The following is a 7,891-nucleotide window of genomic DNA, read 5'->3' as shown; positions in this document are numbered from 1 at the left end:
AAAAAAAAAAAAAAAAAAAAAAAAAAAAAAAAAAAAAAAAAAAAAAAAAAAAAAAAAAAGGAAAAAGGAAATTACAATGTTACCCTTAACAATGGAGGGTTTGAGGTGCAAGAACGAGAGGCCTCAGGCTTGAGCTTGAGAATGGTGGAGAGAAAGGGAAGAAGGTGAGTAATAAAGAGTTAAGAGTGGGCCAACTTACAATTATTTTAATATTTTCTTTTCGTCCTCCATCTCTTTTCTATTTATATTTTCCTCCCCTTCTCCCTATACTCCACCACCTTCTAATTCTATTATTTTATATTCCCTTCCTATTTTTTCTATTTTAACATTTTATTTTTTCTAACCATAATAAATATTTCTAAAAATTTAAATACTTAAATAAAAAATAAAATAATAATTTTAATTTTTAATTTTAAAAATCAAATGGTAATCAAGTCTACTTAATTTTAAATTATTAATTTATAATTTCTATGATTATTTTTTAGAAAATGTAATAATTAAAACTGTTTATAATAAAATAATTTAGAAAAAAATTTACAAACCACCTTTAAATTTTTAATTGAAGTGTTAAATTTTTTTTTTCGATATCCTTTCGTTAGTTTAGTTGTTATTAAGTTATCATTTATCTCGAAATTAAAGCGTATCTAGTTTAATAAAAATGATTAATAAAATTTAAATTTTAAGTTGGGGACTAAGAATGGATCTCATCTGCCTGTCCCCAATAATTAATTTTCTCTGACCACCTCTATGGTAGAATCAGCCACGGGCCTGAGAGGTGGTGGTATAATTAATTTTCGCTGACCACCTCTATGGTAGAATCAGTCAGGGGCCTGAGAGGCGGTGGTTTACCCCTATGAAGCTTCACTGTTACCTGAGATTGACTTTGGGCCTTTCGTAGAACAAAATTTGATAAGATGATATATAATGCAATAGAAACAAGGATACAAGGAACGGAACTTGTTACCTACTCATTCTGAAAATTGATATGAATTTGTGAAAAATGGTATTTTTTGTTTAATTAATTTTATAAAAAAGAAAAAACATCTTTTTAATAAAATATAAAAATTTTTAATCAAAATTAAAATAATAATAGTGTTAATTTTAAAAATAAAAAATGGTAGAATAATTATTTAGGGAACATGATGGAATATATATATATATATATATATAAGGGAACAGAGGCACGTGAGTATGCATGCCGATGCTGTTGGTGAAAAGGGGAAAATCCATCCATCACAGACAGATTGTGTCGCCTTTATTTATTTATTTATTTATTTATTTATTTATTTATTTATTTATTTATTTATTTATTTATTTATTTATTTATTTATTGTTACTGTTATTTTGGGTAATGTAATAGATTCAGAATTGGTATTTGTAAATATATATATTTTTTTGTTTTGGGTAACTTCGATTTCCACTTTCAGAATGTCAAGTGGGTTAGTAACTTAGGATACATTAAACTAATATATATTTATGAGTATACGGACCTACGTGTAACGACCCTATTTTTAGTATAAGATCGGACAATTATTACATATATGTCTAATAATATAGCATCATTGTCTAAAATATGTATTTAAAAAACGCTATTATACTGGTAAGGCTATCTAAAAGAAAACACTGTTTTTGGCCTCCACAATAGAATTGGTCATCCGACCAAACATTGCTTACATTATCTGAAAAAAGAATGAGTATTCATAAGTATTCGGTAAGTGGCCGGTAAGTGGCTTTAGTGTTGGAGTTAGAAAATGAAAACACATACAAAATTTAACGGGATTGATGAAACCTAAATTCATGACTACTTTATTTATAGTATTTCTGTGCACATGGACTCGCTAAGCGAGCGTGTTAATGTACTCTCTAGGTTTGACAATTCACGACACAATATTTTACAATGAGTCGTGACTCAAAACGAAAACATGAATGCAAGGAAATTCATTTTCGAAATAATTTATTTCAAGTAAAATTTCAAAACAAAGGTTCAAACAATTAACCGTTTTTGGAACAAAAATATGAGAATTTGAATAATAATAATAAAAAAAAAAGAGACTGGATTGACACTAGGGGACATGCATTTCTCTCTGAAAATCAACATCTAGATACAATATACACCGTTCATGCAAAATAGGCAAACATGCTCAACGGGGCGATAACATCCATCGGCATCCAGGACGTAGAGTTTACAATTTTCCCATCCTCCTTTCAACATGAATAAGCAGATACATACTAAGCGGAAGTATAAACCATGATTAACTTTTCATAGTGCATATATTTTGCCAACTAAGCTCATAACATGGAAAAATCTAATCAACTAAGGTAATTAAGCTAGCATGAATGTATACCCACGTGATTCCTACAAGTAGGGTGACTTATTTGGTTGACGCGTGCCCTTTGGCTAGAATTTCTATGCAAGTAGGATGTCCAAAAATATTGATTTTTTCTCAATTAGGTCCCTATTCACATAAAAACATTGTTAGAATTGGAATCGAGGAGAAAATCAGCCAACCAGAAGTAAACGGAGTAAAACAGGCCTTACACACGTAGGCCACGCACCATAACGCATCGGAGAAGGTCCTAGTTTCAAGCGGCATGCGTGAGTACCACACGCGGTTTGGTTCCATGTAGTCACGAGTCAGAGGTCTAGTTCATTAGTGGTTCAGGTAGGTGGCTCGGTTCGCTTGATCGAACTGCGGGTTGGTTTGGGTCGATGGGTTGCAGGTCAGGTAGGATTGATCCGCGCATCTGGACACGGTTAGGGTACGCAAGTGATGCGTGTTGCCGTTTCGCTGGGGCCGCGTTGCTACAACCATCGTCTGACGCATAGCTCTAGTCGATGCCTAACGCGTGTGGCTGCCTTTCCAAGTCGCGCTTCACCGGTTGTCGGTCGACATGTGGCTACCGGACGAATTCTTCTCTCCTCTTATCAGACGAAAATGAGAAAATTCGATAAGTTATTTCTTGAATCTTTACATTTTTGTATCTTTCGATCTACAGCTCAAATCAACATGATTCCTTTTGCAAAGTTGTAGATTGTATTACCATCTATGCTCTAGTATTTTTTTCTTAAATTTTACTTCCTTACAGAGTGAGATATTAGCGTCGGAATTTTGCTTACCGTTCTTGGATGATTCTCAATTTTCGCTTTCAGATAGAGGTTTCGGCCAACCTTCTTCACGGTTCCAATTGAGAGTTGCTCCTAGATGAATATATCGAGATTTTAGGACTCGATTCACACAAGAAAATCTCATATCTAAAGAATTTTGTTCAAGAACCTTACCTCACGAATGTTGTCTTCGACTGAGAAAATCGGAGAAAATCCTTGACGAGTAAAAGAGCCAGAGGAAAATGTTGAAAGAAGAAAATAATAGAAAAACACAAGAGAGAGACAGAAGTATTTCGGATTCTGCGCTGAAGATCAGAAGATTGGTTTCCCATTTAATGGGCATATTTAAATCTCTGAAGGAGTGGCAACTAATTAAAGTCAATCCATTGGAGGTCCACTAACTTTTAATTATGTGGCTTTAACAAAAAAAAAATACGAATGGCTCTTAACCTAAAAATAGGGATTCTAACAATCACCTCATAAGGCCTTGTGGCATATATCTACCTTGTTGCTTGAGCTTCGAGTTCTTCAAATTTCACCCGCGCCAGAGATTTGGTAAAGATGTCTCTAAGTTATTCCTCTATTCGGATGAAATCAATCTTGATGAGCCCCGATTTGCACATTCCCGGATGTAGTAGAATCTGATTTCTATGTGCTTGCTCCGGTCATGCAAAATTGGATTTTTTATCGGGGAGATCGTAGCTTTGTTGTCTACGTATAGCATTGGTGGATCGCCTTCTCTTTTGATGAGTTCTTCCATTAGCCGTGCAAGCCAGACCCCCTGTGTGGCCACCATAGAATCGGCGATGTACTCTGCTTCGCAGAAGGACAGAGCAACTATCTCTTGTTTAGTTGATTGTCAGCAGATCGTGCTGTCTGAGAGGAAGTAAATCATCCCGCTGGTGCTCTTACGATCATCAACGTCACCGTCCATGTCACTATCACTGTAGCCGACCAGCTCAAGCTTCTCCTTTCCTCTCCCTGCGCAGTATCTCGTACCCCAGCCTCTGGTTCCGGCCACATAGCGCAGGATGCGCTTGACAGCCACGAGATGGTCCTCCCTAGGTGCTTCCATAAACCTACTCACGTATCCAACGGAATAAGCGAGGTCAAGGCGTGTGTTTACTAGATAGCGCAGACTCTCGACAATGCTGCGGTAATTAGTGGCGTCGACTGTCGTCATAGTGTCGACCTTCCTTAGCTGGAGTCGGGCCTCCATTGGCATCCTTGTAGGGTTTACTGTCTGCCAGCCCAGTTGTGTCCAGCAGCTTCTTCGCATACGCACCTTGACATATGGTGATGCCGGCAGTACTCTGTTGCACTTCAATGTCGATGTAGTAGCTAAGCACACCGAGATCGCTCATCTTGAAGTTCTTTGACATCTTCCTCTTGAATCTTCCAAGAACTTCCCTGTCGCCTCCAGTGATTATGAGGTCGTCGACGTACACTCCCAAGATCAACCACTGCTCGCCGTGGTCGTGCATGTACCTGCCATGCTCAGAGGCACAACGCTTGGACTTCAGCGACAGTAGGGTACTGTCGAGTTTTGCGTTCCAAGCTCATGGTGCTTGCTGAAGCTCGTAGAGTGCCTTGTGTAGGCGCAGTACCTTGCTAGAGTTGTTGTCCAGGAAGTCAAGTGGTTGTCGAACGTAGACGATCTCCTTCAGCTCTCCGTTGAGGAAAGCGGACTTCACGTCCATGTGGTGGACCTCCCAAGAATGACTGAGCAAATCGGAGGAAATCCTTAACAGAGTAAAAAAGCGGAAGGAAAATGTTGGAAGAAGAAAATAACAGAAAAACACAAGAGAGACATAAGTATTTCATATTTTGTGCTGAAGACCCAAGGATTTGTTTCTCATTCAATTCCCATATTTAAATAACAATTATATCCTTAAAATGGGAAGGAGTGGCAACTCAATTAAAGCCAATCTATTGTGCGTGACATTCCACTCACTTTTGTGTGGCTTTAACAAAAAAAGTGAAAAAAAAGAATGACTCCTAACCTAAAAATAGGGATTTATCTAACAACGGAAAGCTCTCTGATCTTGACGGAAATAAACCCTCGCCTCTCGGACCTCTCTTTTCTTCAAGGAATGGCCCCTTGCGTTTAGGTTTTGGTAGGAAGTAGATTCCAGCGGTGGTTTTCGATGAGTACTTCGGCAGCTCTTCCAAATTTCTTTCAACTCTCTCTCTCTCTCTCTCTCTTACTTTCTTTTGTCGGCCACTATTAAGGTTCCACTTCGGCCCTATAATGGATGGAGGGGCAAAATGACTAATATTTCCTTCTATTGACTTTTGCCGATTTTTTTTAGTGTTACAAACACTTCCCTCCTTAGAAACTTTAGTCCCCGAAAGTTGGCATTTCTTGGAAGAGTTCGGGATAGACCCTCTTCACGTCTTCTTCTCGTTTTCAGGTTGCCTCTTCCTCACGGTGGGTTACCCCATGAGACCTTCACCAAGGGGATAACTTTGTTGCGCAATCGCCTAGTGTCTCAAGTCAAAATTCTACTAGGTTTCTCCTCGTAAGACAGGTCTTCCTAGAGAGGAAGCGTTTCATGTTCGATCACATGGGTAGGGTTTGGAATGTACGTTCGCAGCATAGACACATGGAACACATTGTGTACGGCGGCAAGGTTCGGTGGTAGGGCAATTCTGTAGGCCACAATGCCAAATCTCTCTAGAATCTTGAAAGGTCCTATGAACCTTGGGCTCAACTTTCCATTCTTTCCGAACCTCAACACTCTTGTCATAGGGGCTACCTTCAGGAACACGTGGTCACCTACCTCGAACTCAAGGTCCCTTCTACGCAAATCTGCAACTCTCTTCTGACGGCTCTGTGCGGTGAGAATTCTCTTCTTAATTTTCTGCACCACTGCATTGGCGACCTTAACCAACTCTGGCCCCAGTAATTGTTGCGTGCCTACTTCTAAGACATTTAAGATTATTATTAAGCATAATTCTATTGTATGTCAAGCCTACTTTTCAAGACTACACTAGTAGCCTTATATTTTTCATATAATAGGTAATATTAAATTGTAAATAAAATAATCAAAATTATTATTAAAAAGAAATAATTAAGTATGAGATTTTAGGGCATAAATCCCAACACCCTCATCGTTTCCACTAGATAAGGGCACCTAATCACCTCGATGGGCTACACTATCCAACCTAGACTTGGCTCAATAATACCTAAACAACACCGCTTGGTAGGCCACTACTAGCATTAAGGGTGTACTATAAGAGATAGGAGGCGAAAACACCGATGATATTGTCACCTTGTTACTAGGCCTATTAAAATTTCTTAGTCATCTTTGTTATGGAGGTCTACTAGGTTCTGAGGGACATCTAGATGGTTTAACTATTATCTCATATTTCTAGAGCGCTTGGGGTTAGCTCCTCAAGACTGATCTAATCTCTGGGTGCACTCAAGTCTAAGCCTCTTATCACCGCTCACGATTCTAGGGTGCTCGGTCTACATGTAAATTGCTCTAGTGCTAGCACCTTAAACTTAACTTGGTCACTCATGCATGTTTTATTAAGGCGATATTCATGTCGATCACCTAAAGCAATGAAAACATAATCTAACCATCACCTTGGTCATCCCTAGTGTCGAGGAGGTCTTCTAAGTTCTTAGGGCAAGTAGGTGACTTAATGCAAACTATGGACTCTAAGGTACTTTTTTTTTAATCCTTGAGTCTTTCTCAGTCTAGTAGAGGCGTCCTGATCTAAGTTATCATCTAGCCAACCTCACCCTAGCGCCCTAGTCCTAGGTCTATGCAGAAAAACACACCCTACAAGGAGAACATACAATCAATCACTTAGAATTAGAACATATTATATCGTAATTCATACAAGCTCAACGAGGAGATAACATCCATCAATCGCATGGAGCACAGCTCATATTAATCCATCATCCATTCTAGCACAATGAAAACATTAAAATCGGGATGCATCTTAAATTCTCATCTAGGGGCATTTCAATAATTTTTCTTTATATACATAACATTCTTGTCCAAATTTATTTTATAGTGTCCTAATCGTGCATATTCTAACCAACTAGGCAAGATGTGCTTGCATGTTAACACGTCCAAGCAATCCCTACTTACATGGATCTTCTTGGGCTAGCTTTTCCATGTGTTAAAGAGCTCCAAATTTTCTTAAAATTCTCAAGAAGGTCCTAATTCAAGTCATAATAAGGTATAATTAGAGCCAAAAAGTAGAAAGGAGGTTGAACAGGACAAAAACAACACCACATACGCCCTCACACGCCACCACACGTGCCTTGGAGGAGACTAGCGCTACGCATGTGACAAATGGTGTGTTCTCATTTGCAAACAATGATCGGGTCGGTGGAGGTGAATCGGACTATAGTCTCAGGCGAAGGTAGGAGTGGGTTGAGGTCTCAGGTCACCCTCTAACAATGCGACGCATTGCATGTTTCCCCGCCAGATGCGTTTTCGTCCTCGATGACCGACACATGTCCTCCTCAAATGCTCGACATGTGCTTCAACCGTTGTACAACACATGTCCTTCCTCTCTCCCTAACAGCGTGTATTTTCATTTTGAAATTCTAGATTCCAAAAGTTTTTCTAATTTCTTCTTATTTTTGGTTTTTTTTTCTACGCAACTCCAAATTAACTTAGTTCATTATCTTGATCTAGCTATTCAATAAAATTATTTTCCTCTTATTCCATTTACTACCTAGTGAGTCTAAATTTGGCCTAGAACTAAAAAAAAAAAAAAAAAAAAAAAAAAAAAAAAAAAAAAAAAAAAAAAAAAAAAAAA

This window comes from Cucurbita moschata, unplaced genomic scaffold (assembly GCF_002738365.1).
Source record: "Cucurbita moschata cultivar Rifu unplaced genomic scaffold, Cmos_1.0 Cmo_Scf00016, whole genome shotgun sequence".
Classification (NCBI taxonomy): Eukaryota; Viridiplantae; Streptophyta; class Magnoliopsida; order Cucurbitales; family Cucurbitaceae; genus Cucurbita; species Cucurbita moschata.
Note: the sequence above shows the minus strand (reverse complement) of the source record.